This window comes from Lagenorhynchus albirostris, chromosome X, assembly GCF_949774975.1.
Source record: "Lagenorhynchus albirostris chromosome X, mLagAlb1.1, whole genome shotgun sequence".
Taxonomy (NCBI): Eukaryota; Metazoa; Chordata; class Mammalia; order Artiodactyla; family Delphinidae; genus Lagenorhynchus; species Lagenorhynchus albirostris.
This window is the reverse complement of record NC_083116.1, coordinates 83,172,848-83,193,482: the sequence shown is the minus strand read 5'-3', so window position 1 is coordinate 83,193,482 and position 20,635 is coordinate 83,172,848. Positions and strand designations below refer to the sequence as shown.

The 20,635-nt window shown below is 37.3% G+C and overlaps 1 protein-coding gene across 1 annotated transcript in view; it reads left to right on the top strand.

Annotated features, from left to right (window-relative positions):
- NBDY (negative regulator of P-body association) overlaps window positions 1–20,635 on the top strand; it is a 35,219-nt gene that overhangs the window by 4,460 nt on the left and 10,124 nt on the right. The gene's annotated exons all lie outside the window — the stretch shown is intronic.

Sequence of the window (20,635 nt, the reverse complement as noted above, 5' to 3'; positions counted from 1 at the left end):
ATAGCGCTGCAATGAACATTGTGGTACATGTGTCCTTTTGAATTATGGTTTTCTCAGGGTATATGCCCAGTAGTGGGATTGCTGGCTCATATGGTAGTTCTATTTTTAGTTTTTTAAGGAACCTCCATACTGTTATATTTGACATATAACATTGTAAGTTTAAAGTGTACAGTGTGATGATTTGCTACATGTATATATTACAAAATGATTACACAGGATAAGATTAGTTAACACATCAATCACCTCATATAGTTACTATTTTTGTGTGTGTGTGTGGTGAGAACTTTTAAGATCTACTCTCCTAGCAACTTTTAAGTATACAATACAGAATTGTTAACTGTAGTCATTATACTATAGTATTAACTCTATTAACTATAGTTATATAACTATATATACTATAACTATAGTATTAATTACAGTATAATATACATCATGCTTTATATTAGATCCCTAGAACTTATTCATGTTACCACTGAAAGTTTATACCCTTTGACCACCTTCACCCATTTCCCCTACCCTACCACCCCTGGAAACCACCAATATACTCTCTGTTTCTATGAGTTCAGTTTTTTTAGATTCCATGCATAAGTGAGAGCATACAGTATTTATCTTTTTCTGTCTGACTTATTTCACTTTGCCTGATGCCCTCAAGGTTTATCCACTATGTCAGAAATGACAAGATTTCCTTTTTTTTATAGCTGAATAATGTTCCATTGTGTATTTTTTTTTCTTTGTCCATTCATCTGTCAGTGGACACTTAGTTTGTTTCCACATCTTGGCTATTGTAAATAATGATGCAGTAAACATAGGGGTTGCAGATATCTCGAGATCATGATTTCATTTCCTTCAGATATACCAAGGAGTGGAATTGCTGGATCATATGGTAGTTCTATTTTTAATTCTTTGAGGAACCAACATACTGCTTTCCATAGTAGATATTTCAGTTCACGTTCCCATCAAGGGATGTGCAAGGGTTCACTTTTCTCTGTATCATCACCAGCATTTGTTATCTCCTGCTTTTGTTAATAGCCATTCTAAAAAGTGTGAGATATCTCATTGTGTTTTTGATTTGTATTTCCCTGATGATTAGTGATGTTGAGTACCTTTTCATGTGCCTGTTAGCCAGATATGTCTTCTTTGGAAAAATGTCTATTTAGGTCTTTTGCACCTTTTTGAATTAGATTACTTGTTTTTCTGTTCCTTATATATTCTGGATATTAATTTCTTATCAGATATATGTTTTAAAAATATTTTCTCCCATTCCATAGTTTGCTTTTTCATTTTGTCAATCATTTCTTTTTCTGTGCAGAAGCTTTTTAGTTTGGTATAGTCCCATTCATTTATTTTTTGCTTTTGTTGCTTATGCTTCAGGTGTCATATCCATAAAATCATTGCAAAGACAAATATCAAGAAGCTTTTTCCCTGTTTTCTTCTAGGAATTTCATGGTTTCAGATCCTTACCTTTAAGTCTTTAATCTATCTTGAATTAATTTTTGCGAGTGGTATAAGATTGGGCTCCAGTTTTATTCTTTTTTGTGTGAATATTCAGTTTCCTCAGCATTATTTATGAAATAGACTATCTTTTCTCCATTAAGTACTCTCAGATCCCTTGTCAAATATTAGTGGACTGTATATGCAGCATTTTATTCTGGGCTCCCGATTCTGTTCCAAGGTCTGCATGTCTGTTTTTATGTCAGCACCATACTCTTTTGATTACTATAGTTTTGTAGTATATGAAATTGGGGTTCCAATATTATTATCTAGGCCATATTCCAATTTCACCTATTTATCCCAATAATGTCTTTTATAGCTATTTTCTTTTCCTGATCAAAATTTCAATCCAAGATGATGCATTGCATTTAGTTCTCATGTCTCTTCAGTTTTTTTTTTTTATTATTAACCTGGAACAGTTCAACCTTTCTTTATCTCTCATGACATTGACAATTTAGAAGACTACAGAACAATTATTTTGTAGATTGTTCTTAAGTTTAAATTTGCATGCCAGTTCCTCATTATTATGTATAGATTATGCATTTTGGCAGGAATGTCAGAGAAGTAATAAATTGTTCTTAGGGCAGCATATCAGTGGCGTATAATATTGATTTGACCCCTTAGAAGAAATGTTAACCTTGATTACTTTGTTCAGATGATGTTTGCTAGATTAATCCACTATAAAGTTCCGTTTTCCTCTTTGTAGGTAATAATTTTGCTGGGGGTACTTTGAAACTGTGTAGATATCCTATTCCTCATCAAACTAAAATCCACTGGCCTTAATATCTATTGATAATTCTTTACCACATCAGTTATTACTATGAAGGCTGCAAAATGGTCATTTTCAAACATCATCATTTTTACTACATTAGTTTGTATTCTACTTCAAGGAAGAGCTTTTTCCCCCTCCATCTATTTATTTATTTATCTTAGTTTGGCACACAGATTTTTTTTACTTTATTTCATGAATACGCTATTGCTATCATAATTTATTTTAATGCTCAAATTGTCCCAGTGGCAGCCCATTCAACCTGGATTCTCTGATTATTTGACATATTCCCATCATTCTTTGATATATACTTTGAGTTCAATATTTCCTTACTTTTTTACTTTCATGTTTGTCTGGTGTTTCCTGACTCATTGACCATTTCTCTATGGATCTCTGGTACCATTTAGTGGGAGACAGTATTTGGAAACCAAGACATGGGTACATGGATTTTTTTTAACTTTTTAAAAAATTTTTCATACAATTATAAAGATTACTTTCCATTTACAGTTATTACAAAATATTGGCTATATTCCCCACGTTGTACAACACATCTTTGAGCCTGTGTTATACCCAATGGTTCGTACCTCCCACTCCTCCACCCCTATACTGCCCCTCCCCCTTCTCCCCACTGGTGACCACTAATTTGTTCTCTATATCTGTGAGTCTGCTCCTTTTTTGTTATATTCACTACTTTGTTGTATTTTTTAGATTCCACATATAAGTGATATCATACAGTATTTGTCTTTCTCTGTCTGACTTATTTCACTTAGCATAATGCCCTCCAAGTCCATCCATGTTGCTGTAGATGACAAAATTTCATTCTTTTTTATGGCTGAGTCGTATTCCATTTTGTGTGTGTGTGTGTGTGTGTGTGTGTGTGTGTGTGTGTTATCTTGGTAATTATAATGCTGCTAGGAACATTGGGGTTGCATGTATCTTTTCAAATGACTGTTTTTTGTTGTTGTTGGATATATACCCAAGAGTGGAATTGTTGGGTCATATGGTAGTACTATTTTTAGTTTTTTGAGAAACCTCCATACTGTTTTCCGCAGTAGCTACACCAATTTACATTCCCAACAAGAGTATAAAATGGTCACTTTTTCCACATGCTCACCAACATTTTTTATTTGTGCTCTTTTCAATGATAGCCATTCTGATAGGTGTGAAGTGTTATCTTGTGGTTTTGATTTGCATTTCCCTGATGATTAGTGATGTTGAGCATGTTTTCATGTGCCTGTTGGCCATCTGCATTTCCTCTTTGGATAAATGTCTATTTAGTTCTTCTGCCCATTTTTTAGTTGGTTTTTTTTTATGATGTTCAACTGTATGAGCTGTTTATATATGTTGGTTGTTAATCCCTCATAGGTCATACCATTTTCAAATATTTTCTCCCATTCACTAAGCTGTCTTTTCATTTTGTCAGTGGTTTCCTTGGCTCTTCAAAAGCTTTTAAACGTGATTAGGTCCCATTTGTTTATTTTTGCTTTTATTTCCTTTACTTTAGGAGACAGATCCAAAAAAATATTGCTGTGATTTATGTCAAAGAGTATTCTGCTTTTGTTTTCCTCTAGGAGTTTTATAGTATCCAATCTTACATTTAGGTCTTTAATCCATTTTGAGTTTGTTTTTGTATATGGTGTTAGAGAATGTTGTAATTTCATTCTTTTACATGTAGCTGTCCAGATTTCCTAGCACTACTTATTGAAGAGACTGTCTTTTCTCCACTGTGTATTCCTGCCTCCTTTGTCATTGATTAATTGACTGTGAGTGTGTAGGTTTATTTCTGGGCTTTCTATCCTGTTGCATTGATCTACATGTCTGTTTTGTTCTAGTACCGTATGATTTGGATTAGTGTAGCTTTGTAGTATAGTATGAAGTCAGGGAGCATGATTCCTCCACCTCTGTTCTTTCTTCTGGAGATTGATTTGGCTATTATGGGTCTTTTGTGTTTCCATAAAAATTTTATGATTTTTGGTTCAGGTTCTATGGAAAATGCCACTGGTACTTTCATAGGGAATGCAATGAATCTTCAGATTGCCTTGGATAGTATGGTCATTTTAACAATATTGATTTTTCCAACCCAAGAATCTGGTATATCTTTCCATGTTTTTATGTCTTCAATTTCTTTCATCAGTGTCTTACAGTTTTTGGAGTACAGGTCTTTTGTCTCCCTAACTAGGTTTAGTCCTAGGTATTTTATTCTTTTTGTTGCAGTGGTAAATGGGAGTGTTTCCTTAATTTCTCTTTCAGATATTTCATCATTAGTGTATAGGAATGGAAGAGATTTCTGTGCATTAATTACTTGACCAAATTTGCTGATTAGCTCTAGTAGTTTCCTGGTAACATCTTTAGGATTCTCTATGTGCAGTATCGTGTCATCAGCAGTGACAGCTTTACTTCTCTTCTGATTTGGATTCCTTTTATTTCCTTTTCATCTCTGATTGCTGTGGCTAAAACTTCCAGAACTATGTTGAATAATAGTGGTGAGAATAGAAAACCTTGTCATGTTCCTGATCTTAGAGGAAATGGTTTCAGTTTTTCACCATTGAGAATGATGTTGGCTGTGGGTTTGTCATATATAGCCTTTATTATGTTGAAGTAAGCTCCTTCTATACCTACTTTCTGAAGGGTTCTTATCATAAATGGGTGTTGAATTTTGTCAAAAACTTTTTCTGCATCTATTGAGATGATCATATGGATTTTTCTCCTTCAGTTTGTTAATGCGGTTTATCACATTGATTGATTTGCTTATATTGAAGAACCCTTGCATTACTGGGATAAACCCCAGTTGATCATGGTGCATGATCCTTTTCATCTGTTTTGGATTCTGTTTGCTGGTATTCTGTTGAGGATTTTTGCATCTATGTTCATCAGTGATATTGGCCTGTAGTGTTCTTTCTTTGTGACATCTTTGTCTAATTTGGGAATCAGGGTGATATGACCTCGTAGAATTAGTTTGGGAGTGTTCTTCCGTCTGCTATATTTTAGAAGAGTTTGAGAAGGATGGTTGGTAGCTCTTCTCTAAATGTTTGATAGAATTCACCTGTGAAGCCATCTGGTCCTGGGCTTTTGTTTGTTGGAAGATTTTGAAAAACAGTCTCAATTTCAGTGCTTCAATTGCTCTGTTTATATTTTATATTTCTTCCTGATTCAGTCTTGGAAGGTTGTGCTTTTCTAAGAATTTGTCCATTTCTTCCAGGTTGTCCAATTTATTGGTATATAGTTGCTTGTAGTAATATCTAAAGATCCTTTGTGTTTCCTCAGTATCAGGTGTTACTTCTCATTTTTCATTTTGAATTCTATTGATATGAGCCTTCTCCCTTTTTTTCTTTTTTCTTTTTTTTTTAAATTTAATTAATTTATTTATTTGGCTGTGTTGGGTCTTCGTTTCTGTGTGAGGGCTTTCTCTAGTTGTGGCAAGCGGGGGCCACTCTTCATCGCGGTGCGCAGGCCTCTCACTGTCGCGGCCTCTCTTGTTGCAGAGCACAGGCTCCAGACGCGCAGGCTCAGTAGTTGTGGTGCACGGGCTTAGTTGCTCTGTGGCATGTGGGATCTTCCCAGACCAGGGTTTGAACCTGTGTTCCCTGCATTGGCAGGCAGATTCTCAACCACTGCGCCACCAGGGAAGCCCCTCCCTTTTTTTCTTGATGAGCCTGGCTAATGGTTTTTCAATTTTATTTATCTTCTCAATGAACCACCTTTTATTTCATAGATCTTCACTATTGTTTCCTTCATTTTGTTTACATTTATTTCTGATCTGATCTTCATGATTTCTTTCCTACTGCCAACTTTGGGGGTTTTTTTGATCTTTCTCTAATTGCTTTAGGTATAAGGTTAGGTTGTGTATTTAAGATGTTTCTGGTTTCCTGAGGTAGGATTCTATTGCTATAATCTTCCCTCTTAGAACTGCTTTTGCTGCATCCCATAGGTTTTGGGTTGTCATGTTTTCATTGTAATTAGTTTCTAAGTATTTTTTTATTTCCTCCTTGATTTCTTCAGTTATCCCTTGGTTATTTAGTAATGTATTGTTTAGCCTCCATGTGTTTGTTTTTTTTAAAGATTTGTTCCTGTAATTGATATCTAGTTTCATAGTGGTGTAGTAGGAAAAGGTACTTGATACGATTTCATAAATTTTCATAAATTTACCAAGGCTTGATTTGTGACCCAGGATATGATCAATCATGGAGAATGTTCCATGAGCACTTGAGAAGAAACTGTATTCTGTCTTTTTTGGATGGAATCTCCTATAAATATCAATTAAGTCCATCTTCTTTAACGATTTAAAGCTTGTGTTTCCTTATTTATTTTCCTGTTTTTTTACACTATTTTGAATTTTATTTATTTTTTTATACGGCAGGTTCTTATTAGTTATCCATTTTATACATATTAGTGTATATTTGTCAATCCCAATCTCCCAGTGTGTCACACCAAACGCCCCCTCCCGCGACTTTGCCCCTTTGGTGTCCATACGTTTTTTCTCTACATCTCTGTCTCTATTTCTGCCCTGCAAACCGATTCATCTGTAACATTTTTCTAGATCCCACATATATGCATTAATATACAATATTTGTTTTCCTCTTTCTGACTTACTTCACTCTGTATGTCAGTCTCTCGATCCATCTATGTCTCAGCAAGTGACCCAATTTTGTTCCTTTATATGGCTGAGTAATATTCCATTGTACATATCTACCACATCTTCTTTATCCATTCATCTGTCAATGGGCATTTAGGTTGCTTCCATGACCTGGCTATTGTAAATAGTGCTGCAATGAACATTAGGGTGCATGTGTCTTTTTGAATTATGATTTTCTCTGGGTATATGCTCAGTAGTGGGATTGCTGAGTCATATGGTAATTCTACTTTTAGTTTTTTAAGGAACCTCCATACTGTTCTCCATACTGACTGTATCAATTTACATTCCCACAGCAGTGCAAGAGGGTTCCCTTTTCTCCACACCCTCTCCAGCATTTGTTGTTTATAGATTTTCTGATGATGCCCATTCTAACTGGTGTGAGGTGATACCTAATGGTAGTTTTGATTTGCATTTCTCTAATAATTAGTGATGTTGAGAAGCTTATCATGAGCTTCTTGGCCATCTGTATGTCTTCTATGGACAAATGTCTATTTAGGGCTTCTGCCCAGTTTTGGATTGCATTGTTTGTTTTTTTAATATTGAGCTGCATGAGCTCTTTATACATTTTGGAGATTAATCCTTTGTCAGTTGATTCATTTGCAAATATTTCTTCCCATTCTGAGGGTTGTCTTTTCGTCTTGTTTGTAGCTTCCTTTGCTTTGGAAACGCTTTGAAGTTTCATTAGGTCCCATTTGTTTATTTTTGTTTTTATTTCCATTTCACTAGGAGGTGGGTCAAAAAGGATCTTAGTTTGGTTTTATTTCCATTACTCTGGAAGGTGGATCGAAAAAATCTTCCTGTGATTTTTGTCAAAGAGTATTCTTCCTATGTTTTGCTCTAAGAGTTTTATAATCTCCAGTCTTACATTTAAGTCTCCATTTCAGTTTGAATTTATTTTTGTGTATGGTGTTAGGGAGTGTTATTAATTTCATTCTTTTACATGTTGCTGTCCTGTTTTCCCAGCACCACTTATTGAAGAGACTGTCTTTTCTCCATTGTTAATCATTGCCTCCTTTGTCACAGATTAGTTGACCATAGGTAGCTGGGTTAATCTCTGGGCTTTCTATCCTGATCCTTTCATCTATTTCTGTTTCTCTGCCAATATCATATTGTCTTGATTACTGTAGCTTTGTGTTATAGTTATATTTCTGTTTTTCTGCCAATATCATATTGTCTTGATTACTGTAGCTTTGTGGTATAGTCGGAAGTCAGGGAGTCTGATTCCTCCAGCTCCGTATTTTTCCCTCATGACTGCTTCAGATATTCAGGGTCTTCTGTGTCTCTATACATATTTTAAGATTTCTTGTTGTAGTTCTGTAAAAACTGCCACTGTTATTTTGATAGGATTGCATTGAATTTTGAGATTCCTTTGGGTAGTATAGTCATTTTCACAATGTTGATTCTTCTGATCCAAGAACATGGTATATCTCTTCATCTGTTTGTATCATCTTTAATTCCTTTCGTCAGTGTCTTATAGTTTTCTGCATACAGCTCTTTTGTCTCCTTAGGTAGGTTTATTCCTACGTTGTTTTTTTTTAACATCTTTATTGGGGTATAATTGCTTTACAATGGTGTGTTAGTTTCTGCTTTATAACAAAGTGAATCAGTTATACATATACATATGTTCCCATATCTCTTCCCTCTTGTGTCTCCGTCCCTCCCACCCTCCCTATCCCACCCCCCCAGGCAGTCACAAAGCACCAAGCCGATATCCCTATGCCATGCGGCTGCTTCCCACTAGGTATCTACTTTATGTTTGTTAGTGTATATATGTCCGTGCCTCTCTCTCGCCCTGTCACAGCTCACCCATCCCCCTCCCCATATCCTCAAGTCCATTCTCCAGTAGGTCTGTGTCTTTATTCCCGTCTTACTCCTAGGTTCTTTATGACATTTTTTTTTCTTAAATTCCATATATATGTGTTAGCATACGGTATTTGTCATTCTCTTTCTGACTTACTTCACTCTGTATGACAGACTCTAGGTCTATCCACCTCATTACAAATAGCTCAATTTCATTTCTTTTTATGGCTGAGTAATATTCCATTGTATATATGTGCCACATCTTCTTTATCCATTCATCCGATGATGGGCACTTAGGTTGTTTCCATCTCCGGGCTATTGTAAATAGAGCTACAATGAACATTTTGGTATATGACCCTTTTTGAATTTTGGTTTTCTCAGGGTATATGCCCAGTAGTGGGATTGCTGGGTCATATGGTAGTTCTATTTGTAGTTTTTTAAGGAACCTCCATACTGTTCTCCATAGTGGCTGAACGAATTCACATTCCCACCAGCAGGGCAAGAGTGTTCCCTTTTCTCCACACCCTCTCCAGCATTTATTGTTTCTAGATTTTTTGATAATGGCCATTCTGACTGGTGTGAGATGATATCTCATTGTAGTTTTGATTTGTATTTCTCTAATGATTAATGATGTTGAGCATTCTTTCATGTGTTTGTTGGCAGTCTGTATATCTTCTTTGGAGAAATGTCTATTTAGGTCTTCTGCCCATTTTTGGATTGAGTTGTTTGCTTTTTTGTTATTGAGCTCCATGAGCTGCTTGTAAATTTTGGAAATTAATCGTTTGTCAGTTGCTTCATTTGCAAATATTTTCTCCCATTCTGAGGGTTGTTTTTTGGTCTTGTTTATGGTTTCCTTTGCTGTCTAACAGCTTTGAAGTTTCATTAGGTCCCATTTGTTTACTTTTGTTTTTATTTCCATTTCTCTACAAGATGGGTCAAAAAGGATCTTGCTGTGATTTATGTCATAGAGTGTTCTGATTATAATTTCCTCTAAGAAATTGAAAGTTTCTGACCTTATATTTAGGTTTTTAATCCATTTTGAGCTTATTTTTGTGTATGGTGTTAGGGAGTGATCTAATCTCATACTTTTACATGTACCTGTCCAGTTTTCCCAGCACCACTTATTGAAGAGGCTGTCCTTTCTCCACTCTACATTCCTGCCACCTTTATCAAAGATAAGGTGTCCATATGTGCGTGGGTTTATCTATGGACTTTCTATCCTGTTCCATTGATATATCTTTCTGTTTTTGTGCCAGTACCATACTGTCTTGAGTACTGTAGATTTGTAGTATAGTCTGAAGTCAGGGAGCCTGATTCCTCCAGCTCCATTTTTCATTCTCAAGATTGCTTTGGCTATTCGGGGTCTTTTGTGTTTCCACAAAAATTGTGCTATTTTTTGTTCTAGTTCTGTGAAAAATGCCAGTGGTAGTTTGATAGGGATTGCATTGAATCTGTAGATCGCTTTGGGTAGTAGAGTCATTTTCACAATGTTGATTCCTCCAATCCAAGGACATGGTATATCTCTCCATCTATTTGTGTCATCTTTAATTTCTTTCATCAGCGTCTTATAATTTTCTGCATACAGGTCTTTTGTCTCCTTGGGTAGGTTTATTCCTAGATATTTTATTCTTTTCATTGCAATGGTAAATGGGAGTGTTTCCCCAATTTCTCTTTCATATTTTACATCATTAGTGTATAGGAATGCCAGAGAATTCTGTGTATAAATTTGGTATCCTGCAACTTTACCAAATTCATTGCTTAGCTCTAGTAGTTTTCTGTTGGCATCTTTAGGATTCTCCATGTATAGTATCATGTCATCTGCAAACAGTGACAGTTTAATTCTTCTTTTCTAATTTGTATTCCTTTTATTTCTTTTTCATCTCTGATTGCCGTGGCTACGACTGCCAAAACTATGTTGAATAACAGTGGTGAGAGTGAAAATTATTGTCTTGTTCCTGATCTAAGAGGAAATGCTTTCAGTTTTTCACCATTGAGAATGATTTTGCTGTGAATCTGTTGTATATGGCCTTTATTATGTCGAAGTAGGTTACCTAATGCCCCCTTGTTGTAGAGTTTTTATCATCAGTGCATGTTGAATTTTGTCCAAAGCTTTTTCTGCATCTATTGAGATGATCATAATGGTTTTTCTTCTTCAGTTTGTTAATATGGTGTATCACATCGATTGAAATGCGTATATTGAAGAATTCTTGCATCGCTGGGATAAATGCCACTTGACCATAGTATATGACCCTTTTAATGTGTTGTTGGATTCTGTTTCCTAGTGTTTTGTTGAGAATTTTGCATCTATATTCAACAGTATATTGGTCTGTAATTTTCTTTTGTTGTAGTGTCTTTCTCTGCTTTTGGTATCACGGTGATGGTGACCACATAGAATGAGTTTCAGAGTGTTCCTACATCTGCAACATTTTGGAAGAGCTAGAGAAGGATGGGTTTTAGCTCTTCTCTAAATATGTGATAGCATTCTCCTGTGAAGTCATGCAGTCCTGGACTTTTGTTTGTTGTAAGATTTTTAATCCCAGTTTCAATTTCATTACTTTTGATTGGTCTTTTCTTATTTTCTATTTCTCCTTATTTTTTTCTACATCTTTATTGGAGTATAATTACTTTACAATGGTGTGGTAGTTTCTGCTTTTTTTTTTTAAACATCTTTATTGGGGTATAATTGCTTTACAATGGTGTGTTAGTTTCTGCTTTATAACAAAGTGAATCACTTATACATATACATATGTTCCCATATATCTTCCCTCTTGCGTCTCCCTCCCTCCCACCCTCCTTATCCCACCCCTCCAGGCGGTCACAAAGCACAGAGCTGATCTCCCTGTGCTATGCAGCTGCTTCCCACTAGCTATCCACCTTACGTTTGGTAGTTTATATATGTCCATGCCTCTCTCTCACATTGTCACAGTTTGCCCTTCCCCCACCCTATAACCTCAAGTCCATTCTCTAGTAGGTCTCTGTCTTTATTCCTGTCTTACCCCTAGGTTCTTCATAACATTTTTTTCTTAAATTCTACATATATGTGTTAGCATACGGTATTTGTCTTTCTCTTTCTGACTTACTTCACTCTGTATGACAGACTCTAGGTCTATCCACCTCATTACAAATAACTCAATTTCATTACTTTTTATGGCTGAGTAATATTCCATTCTATACATGTGCCACATCTTCTTTATCCATTCATCTGATGATGAACACTTAGGTTGTTTCCATCTCTGGGCTATTGTAAATAGAGCTGCAATGAATATTTTGGTACATGACTCTTTTTGAATTATGGTTTTCTCAGGGTATATGCCCATTAGTAGGATTGCTGGGTCATATGGTAGTTCTATTTGTAGTTTTTTAAGGAACTTCCATACTCTTCTCCATAGTGGCTGTACCAGTTCACATTCCCACCAGCAGTGGAGGAGTGTTCCCTTTCCTTCACACCCTCTCCAGCATTTATTGTTTCTAGATTTTTTGATGCTGGCCATTGTGACTAGTGTGAGATGATATCTCATTGTAGTTTTCTTTTCTTTTTTTTTGCGGTATGCGGGCCTCACACTGTTGTGGCCTCTCCAGTTGGGGAGCACAGGATCCAGACGCACAGGCTCAGTGGCCATGGCTCATGGACCCAGCTGCTCCGGGGCATGTGGAGTCTTCCTGGACCGAGGAACGAACCCATGTCCCCTGCATCGGCAGGCGGACTCTCAACCACTGCGCCACCAGGGAAGGCCCTCATTGTACTTTTGATTTGCATTTCTCTAATGATTAATGACTTTGAGCATTCTTTCATGTGTTTGTTGGCAGTCTATATATCCTCTTTGGAGAGATGTCTATTTAGGTCTTGTGCCCAGTATTTGAATGGGTTGTTTGTTTCTTTGTTATTGAGCTGCATGAGCTGCTTGTAAATTTTGGAGATTAATCCTTTGTCAGTTGCCTCATTGGCAAATATATTCTCTCATTCTGAGGGTTATCTTTTAGTCTTGTTTATGGTTTCGTTTGTTGTGCAAATCTTTGAAGTTTCATTAGGTCCCATTTGTTTATTTTTGTTTTTATTTCCATTTCTCTAGGAGGTGGGTCAAAAAGGATCTTGCTGTGATTTATGTCATAGAATGTTCTGCCTATGTTTTCCTCTAAGACTTTGATAGTTTCTGGCCTTACATTTAGGTCTTTAATTCATTTTGAGTTTATTTTTGTGTATGGTGTTAGGGAGTGATCTAGTCTCATACTTTTACATGTACCTGTCCAGATTTCCCAACAAAAATTATTGAAGAGACTGTCCTTTCTCCACTCTACATTCCTGCCTCCTTTATCAAAAATAAGGTAACCATATGTGCATGGGTTTATCTCTGTGTTTTCTAACCTGTTCCATTGATATATCTTTCTATTTTTGTGCCAGTACCATACTGTCTTCATTACTGTAGCTTTGTAGTATACGCTAAAGTCAGGGAGCCTGATTCCTCCAGCTCCGTTTTTCATTCTCAAGATTGCTTTGGCTATTCGGGGTCTTTTGTGTTTCCATACAAATTGTGAAATTTTTTATTCTACTTCTGTGAAAAATGCCAGTGGTAGTTTGATGGGGATTGCATTGAATCTGTAGATTGTTTTGGGTAGTAGAGTCCTTTTCACAATGTTGATTTTTCCAATCCAAGAACATGGTATATCTCTCCATCTATTTCTCTCACCTTTAATTTCTTTCATCAGTGTCTTATAATATTCTGCATACAGGTCTTTTGTCTCCTTAGGTAGGTTTATTTCTGGATATTTTGTTCTTTTCGTTGCAATGGTAACTGGAGTGTTTTCTTAATTTCACTTTCAGATATTTCATCATTAGTGTATAACAATGCCAGAGATTTCTGTGCATTAATTGTGTATCCTGCTACTTTACCAAATTCATTGATTAGCTCTGGTAGTTTTCTGGTAGCCTGTTTAGGATTCTCTATGTATAGTATCATGTCATCTGCAAACGGTGACAGCTTTACTTCTGCTTTTCCGATTTGGATTCCTTTTATTTCTTTGTCTCTCTGATTACTGTGGATAAAACTTCCAAAACTATGTTGAATAAGAGTGGTGAGAGTGGGCAACCTTGTCTTGTTCCTGATCTTGGTAGAAATGCTTTCAGTTTTTCACCATTGAGGATGATGTTTGCTGTGGGTTTGTCATATATGGCCTTTATTATGTTGAGGAAAGTTCTCTCTATACCTACTTTCTGCAGGGTTTTTATCATAAATGGGTGTTGAATTTTGTCGAAAGTTTTAACTGCATCTATTGAGTTGATCATATGGCTTTCTCCTTCAATTTGTTACTATGGTTTATCACATTGATTGATTTGCGTATATTGAGGAATCCTTGCATTCCTGGAATAAACCCCACTTGATAGTGGTGTATGATCCTTTTAATGTACTGTTGGATTCTGTTTGCTAGTATTTTGTTGAGGATTTTTGCATCTATGTTCATCACTGATATTGGCCTGTAGTGTTCTTTCTTTGTGACATCATTGTCTGGTTTTGGTATCAGGGTAATGCTGGCCTCGTAGAATGAATTTGGGAGTGTTCATCCCTCTGCTATATTTTGGAAGAGTTTGAGAAGGATAGATGTTAGCTCTTCTCCAAATATTTGATAGAATTCGCCTGTGAAGCCACCTGGTCCTAGGCTTTTGTTTGTTGGAAGATTTTTAATCACATTTAAAATTTTAGTGCTTATGATTGGTCTGTTCATATTTTCTATTTCTTCCTGTTCAGCCTTGGCAGGTTGTGCATTTCTAAGAATTTGTCCATTTCTTCCAGTATTTCCATTTTATTGGCATAGAGTTGCTTGTAGTAATCTCTCATGATCTTTTGTATTTCTGCAGTGTCAGTTGTTACTTCTCCTTTTTCATTTCTAATTCTATTGATTTGGGTCTTCTCCCTTTTTTTTCTAGATGAGTCTGGCTAATGGTTTATCTATTTTTTTTATATTCTCAAAGAACCAGATTTTAGATTTATTGCTCTTTGCTATCATTTCCTTCATTTCTTTTTCATGTATTTCTGGTTAGATTTTAATGATTTCTTTCCTTCTGCTAAATTTGGGGATTTTTGTTCTTCTTTCTCTAATTGCCTTAGGTGCAAGGTTAGGTTGTTTATTCAAAATGTTTCCTGTTTCTTAAGGTGGACTTGTATTGCTATAAATTTTCCTCTTAGAACTGCTTTTGCTGCATCCCGTAGGTTTCAGGTTGTCATGTCTCCATTGTCATACGTTTCTAGGTATTGTTTGATTTCCTCTTTGATTTCTTCAGGGATCACTTCGTTATTAAGTAGTGTATTGTTTAGACTCCATGTGTTTGTATTTTTTACAGACCTTTTCCTGTAATTGATATCTAGTCTCTTAGCGTTGTGGTCAGAAAAGATACTTGATACAATTTCAATTTTCTTAAATTTACCAAGGCTTGATTTGTGACCCAAGATATGATCTATCCTGGAGAATGTTCCATGAGCACTAGAGAAAAATGTGTATTCTGTTGTGTTTGGATGGAATGTCCTATAAATATCAATTAAGTCCATCTTGTTTAATGTATCATTTAAAGCTTGTGTTTCCTTATTTATTTCCATTTTTTGATGATCTGTTCATTGGTGAAAATGGGGTGTTAAAGTCCCCTACTATGATTGTGTTACTATCGATTTCCCCTTTTATGGCTGTTAGTATTTGCCTTATGTGTTGAGGGGCTCCTATGTTGGGTGCATAAATATTTACAATTCTTTTATCTTCTTATTTGATCAAACCCTTGATCATTATGTAGTGTCCTTCTTTGTCTCTTCTAATGCTCTTTATTTTAATGTCTATTTTCTATGATATGAGAATTGCTACTACAGCTTTCTTTTAGTTTCCATTTGCATGGAAAATCTTTTTCCATCCCCTTACTTTCAGTCTGTGTGTGTCCTAGGTCTGTAGTGGGTCTCTTGTAGACAGCATCTATATAGGTATTGTTTTTGTATACATTCAGCAAATCTGTGTCTTTTGGTGGGAGCATTTAGTCCATTTACATTTAAGGTAATTATCGATATATATGTTCCTATTCCCATTTTCTAAATTGTTTTGGGTTCATTATTAGGTCTTTTCCTTCTCTTGTGTTTCTTGCCTAGAGAAGTTCCTTTAGCATTTGTTGCAAAGCTGGTTTGGTAGTGCTGAACTCTGTCAGCTTTTGCTTGTCTGTAAAGGTTTTAATTTTTCCGTCAAATCTGAATGAGATCCTTGCTGGGTAGAGTAATCTTGATTGCAGGTTTTTCTCGTTCATCACTTTAAATATGTCCTGGCAGTCCCTTCTGGCTTGCAGAGTTTCTCCTGAAAGATCAGCTGTTAATCTTATGGGGATTACCTTGTGTGTTATTTGTTGTTTTTCCCTTGCTGCTTTTAATATGTTTTCTTTGTATTTAATTTTTAACAGTTTGATTAATATGTGTCTTGGCATATTTCTCCTTGAATTTATCCTGTATGGGACTCTCTGTGCTTCCTGGACTTGATTAACTATTTCCTTTCCCATATTAGGGAAGTTTTCAACTATAATCTCTTCAAATATTTTCTCAGTCCCTTTCTTTTTCTCTTCTTCTTCTGGAATCCCTATAATTCGAATATTGGTGCATTTCATGTTGTCCCCAAAGGTCTCTGAGACTGTCCTCAGTTCTTTTCATTCCTTTTTCTTTATTCTGCTCTGCAGTAGTTATTTCCACTATTTTATCTTCCAGGTCACTTATCCATTCTTCTGCCTCAGTTATTCTGCTACTGGTCCCATCTAGAGTATTTTTAATTTCATTTATTGTGTTGTTCATCATTGTTTGTTTCATGTTCCGTTCTTCTAGGTCCTTGTTAAATATTTCTTGCCATTTGTCTGTTCTATTTCCGAGATTTTGGATCATCTTTACTATCATTATTCTGAATTCTTTTTCTGGTAGACTGCCTATTTCCTCTTCATTTGTTAAGTCCGGTGAGATTTTATCTTGCTCCTTCATCTGTGGTGTGTTTTTCTGCCTTCTCATTTTGCTTATCTTACTGTTTTTGGCGTCTCCTTTTTGCAGGCTGCAGGTACATAGTTCCCGTTGTTTTTGGTGTCTGTCCCCAGTGGCTAAGGTTGGTTCAGTGGGTTGTGTAGGCTTCCTGGTGGAGGGCAGTAGTGCCTGTGTTGTGGTGGATGAGGCTGGATCTCGTCTTTCTGGTGGGCAGGTCCACCACTGGTGGTGTGTTTGGGGTGTCTATGGACTTATTATGATTTTAGGAAGGCTCTCTACTAATGGGTAGTATTGTGTTCCTGTTTTGCTAGTTGTTTGGCATAGGGTGTCCAGCACTGTAGCTTGCTGTTCGTTGAGTGAAGCTGGGTGCTGGCGTTGAGATGGAGATGTCTGGGAGATTTTCGCCTTTTGATATTATGTGGAGCTTGGAGGTCTCTTTTTGACCAGTTTCCTGAAGTTGGCTCTCCCACCTCAGAGGCACAGCACTGACTCCTGCCTGCAGCCCCAAGAGCCTTTCATCCACGCAGCTCAGAGTAAAAGGAAGAAAAAGTAGAAAGAAAGCATTAGTAGAAGTACAAAGAAAGAATGAAAGAATAGAGAAAGAAAGAAAGGAAGGAAGGAAGGAAGGAAGAAAGAAAGAAAGAAGAAAAGAAGGAGAGAAAGAAAGGAGGGAGGGAGAGAGGGAGGGACGTAGGGAGGAAGGAAGAAAGGAAGAAAGGCAGGAAGGAAGGAAAAAGGAAAGAAAGAAAAAAGATAAAGTAAAATAAAACAAAGTAAAATATAATAAAATTATTAAAATAAACAAATAATTATTAAGGAAAAAAATTAAAAATGGATAGAACCCTAGGACAAATGGTAGAAGCAAAGCTATACAGACAAAATCTCATACAGAAGCATAAACATACACACTCACGAAAAGAGGAAAAGGGGAAAAAGTCATAAATCTTGCTCTCAAAGTCCGCCTCCTCAATTTGGGATGATTCGTTGTCTAAAGGTGGGAAGGAAGGAAAGAAAGAAGGAAAGAAAGAAGATAAAGTAAAATAAAGTAAAGTTATTAAAATAAAAAATAATTATTATGAAAAAAATTTTTTTAAAAAGACGGATAGAACCGTAGGACAATTGGTGGAAGCAAAGCTATACAGACAAAATCTCACACAGAAGCATACACACTCACAAAGAGAGGAAAAGGGGAAAAAATCATAAATCTTGCTCTCAAACTCCACCTCCTCAATTTGGGATGATTCGTTGTCAATTCATGTATTCCACAGATGCCGGATACATCAAGTTGATTGTGGAGCTTTAATCCGCTGCTTCTGAGGCTTCTGGGAGAGTTTTCCCTTTCTCTTCTTTGTTCTCACAGCTCCCAGAGGCTCAGGTTTGGATTTGGCCCTGACTCTGCGTGTAGGTCGCCAGAGGGCATCTTTTTTTCGCTCAAACAGGACGGGATTAAAGGAGCTGCTGATTCCGGGGCTCTGGCTCACTCAGGCCGGGGGAAGCGTGGGGCACGGAGTGCGGGGCAAGCCTGCGGCAGCGGAGACCAGAATTCCATTGCACCAGCCTGAGGCGCGCCATGCATTCTCCTGGGGAAGTTGTTCCTGGATCCCGGGACCCTGGCAGTGGCTGGCTGCAGACTCCCAGGGAGGTGTGGATAGTGACCTGTGCTCGCACACAGGTTTCTTGGTGGCAGCAGCAGCAGCCCTAGCGTTTCCTGCCCGTCTCTGTGGTCCGCGCTTTTAGCCACGGCTTGCACCGGTCTCTGGACCTTTAAGCAGCGTTCTTAATCCCCTGTCCTCATGCACCAGGAAACAAAGAGGGAAGAAAAAGTCTCTTGCCTCTTCGGCAGCTCCAGACCTTTTCCCGGACTCCCTCCTGGCTATCCATGGTGCACTAACCCCTTCAGGCTGTGTTCACACAGCCAACACCAGTCCTCTCCCTGTGCTCCAACCAAAGCCCGAGCCTCAGCTCGCAGCCCCGCCCGCCCCACCGGGTGAGCAGACTAGCCTCTTGGGCTGGTGAGTGCCAGTCAGTACTGATCCTCTGTGCGGGAATCTCCCCGCTTTGCCCTCCGCACCCCGGTTGCTGTGCTCTCCTCCGTGGCTCTGAAGCTACCCCCTCTGCCACCTGCAGCCTCCGCCCGTGAAGGGGCTTCCTAGTGTGTGGAAACCTTTCCTCCTTCACAGCTCCCTCCCACTGGTGCAGGTTCCGTCCCTATTCTTTTGTCTTTGTTTTTTCTTTTGTCTTTTGCCCTACCCAGGTACATGGGGAGTTTCTTTCCTTTTGGGAGGTCTGAGGTCTTCTGCCAGCGTTCAGTAGGTGTTCTGTAGGAGTTGTTCCACGTGTAGATGTATTTCTGGTGTATCTGTGTGGAGGAAGGTGATCTCCGCGTCTTACTCTTCCGCCATCTTCCCCTCCAGTTCTAATTCTTCTTAATTCAGTCTTGGAAGGTTATACCTTTCTAAGAATTTCTCCATTTTTTTCCAGGTTGTGCATTTTATTGGCATAGAGTTGCTTGTAGTAGTCTCTTACGATGCTTTGTATTTCTGCAGTGTCTGTTGTAACTTCTCCATTTTCATTTCTAATTTTATTGGAGTCCTCTCCCTTATTTTCCAGATAAGTCTGGATAATGGTTTATCAATTTTGTTTATCTTCTTAGGGAACCTGCTTTTAGTTTTATTCATCTGTGCTATTGTTTTCTTTGTTTCTATTTCATTAATTTTTGCTCTGATCTTTATGATTTCTTTCCTTTTACTAACTTTGAGCTTTGTTTGCTCTTCTTTCTCTAGTTCCTTTTGGTGTAAGGTTAGATTTTTTGAGATTTTTCTTCTTTGCAGAGGAAGCCATGTATTATTATAAACTTCCCTCTTAGAACTGCTTTTGCTGCATTCCAAAGGTTTTGAGTCATCATGTTTTCATGGTCGTTTTTTTCTTCGTATTTTTTTATTTCCTCTTTGATTTCTTCAGTGATCTCCTGGTTATTTAGTAGTGTATTATTTTGCCTCTATGTGTTTTTATGTTTTACACAATTTTTCCTGTGATTGATATCTAGTTTCATAGCATTGTGGTCGGGGAAGATAGTTAATATGATTTCAATTGTCTTAAATTTACCAAGGCTTACCCTAGATATGATGTATCCTGGAGAATATTCCATGAACACTTGACCATAAAGTGTATTCTGTTGTTTTCGGATGGAATGTCCTATAAATATCAATTAAGTCCATCTTGTTTAATGTATCATTTAAAGCTTGGGTTTCCTTATTTACTTTCATTTTGGATGATCAGTCCATTGGTGAAAGTGGCGTGTTAAAGTCCCCTACTATAATTGTGTTACTGTCAAGTTCCCCTTTTAAGGCTGTTAGCATTTGCCTTATATATGTTGGGTGCATAAGTATTTACAATTGTTATATCTTCTTCTTGGATTGATCCCTTGATCATTATGTAGTGTCCTTCTTTGTTTCTTGTAATTGTCTGTATTTTAAAGTCTATTTTGTCTGATATGAGAATAGCTACTCCAGCTTTGTTTTTTTTGTTTTTTTGTTTTGTTGTTTTTTTTGGTACACGGGCCTCTCACTGTTGTGGTCTCTCCCATTGCAGAGGACAGGCTCCAGACTCACAGGCTCAGCGGCCATGGCTCACGGGCCCAGCTGCTCCATGGCATGTGGGATCTTCCCAGACCAGGGCAGGAACTCATGTCCCCTGCATCGGCAGGTGGACTCTCAACCACTGTGCCACCAGGGAAGCCCTCCAGCTTTGTTTTGATTTCCATTTCCATGGAATATCTTTTTCCATCCCCTCAGTTTCAGTCTATATGTGTCCTTACGTCTGAAGTGAGTCTCTTGTGGACAACATGTATATGGGTCTTGTTTTTGTATCCATTTAGCCAGTCTATGTCTTTTGGTGGAGCATTTAAACCATTTGCATTTATGGTAGTTATCAATATGTATGTTCCTATTAACATTTTCTTAA